The sequence below is a fragment of the Eimeria mitis genome, genomic scaffold (genome assembly GCF_000499745.2).
Source record: "Eimeria mitis Houghton genomic scaffold, Emh_scaff3812, whole genome shotgun sequence".
Classification (NCBI taxonomy): Eukaryota; Apicomplexa; class Conoidasida; order Eucoccidiorida; family Eimeriidae; genus Eimeria; species Eimeria mitis.
The window spans coordinates 2,436-3,414 of record NW_013572148.1 but is presented as its reverse complement, the minus strand read 5'-3'; positions in this window follow the sequence as shown (position 1 = coordinate 3,414).

Sequence of the window (979 nt, the reverse complement as noted above, 5' to 3'; positions counted from 1 at the left end):
TTTTTGGGGGGGGGTGTGGGGGGAGGGGTTGATGCGGCGACGGGGCGGTGCTTCTTGCTGCTCTTGTTTTGCTGTTTTCTTGTTGCTGCTGCTGCTGCTGCTGCTGCTGCTGTTGCTGTTGCTGCTGCTGCTGCTGCTGTTGTGGGGCGCACAGGGTTCTGTTTCTTCAACACCTATCGCTGCATCTATGAGTGTCAGCTAGCTAGCTAGCTAGCTAGCTAGCTAGCTAGCTAGCTATCAATCTAGCTAGCTAGCTAGCTATCACGCTAGCTAGCTATCAATCAATCTAGCTAGCCATCCGTCTAGTTAGCTAGCTAGCCCCCCATACAATATATATATATATATATATATATATACATATACACACACATATATATATATAAATATATATATATAAATATATATATATATATTTATATAGGGCATCGAGGCATGTTTCGCTGAGCGTCGTTTACAAGAACTAGGAGAGCAGCAGCAGCAGCAGCAGCAGCAAACAGAGAAGCTGCAGCAGCAATGTGAGTGTTTTGCTTCACAAGTAGAGGAGACAAGACAAGGACTCAAAGAAATGCTGCAGAGACACAACGTGTTAGCCAACGAAATTTATATCTATCAGCAGGAGGCAGAGCATAAACAAACTGCAACACAAGTAAGTTTATATATTTATTTATTTTATATATATATTATATTTATATATATTATATTTATATTTATATATATGTATGTATGTATGTATGTATGTATATATATATGTACTAGCCAACGAAATTTATATTTATCAACAAGAATCAGAGCATAAACAAACTGCAACACAAGTAAGTATATATATATATATTTTTTTTATATAAAAACATATATATATTTATATGTATGTATATGTATATATGTATATGTATGTGTATATATGTATATATGTACTAGCCAACGAAATTTATATTTATCAGCAGGAGGCAGAGCATAAACAAACTGCTACACAAGTGAG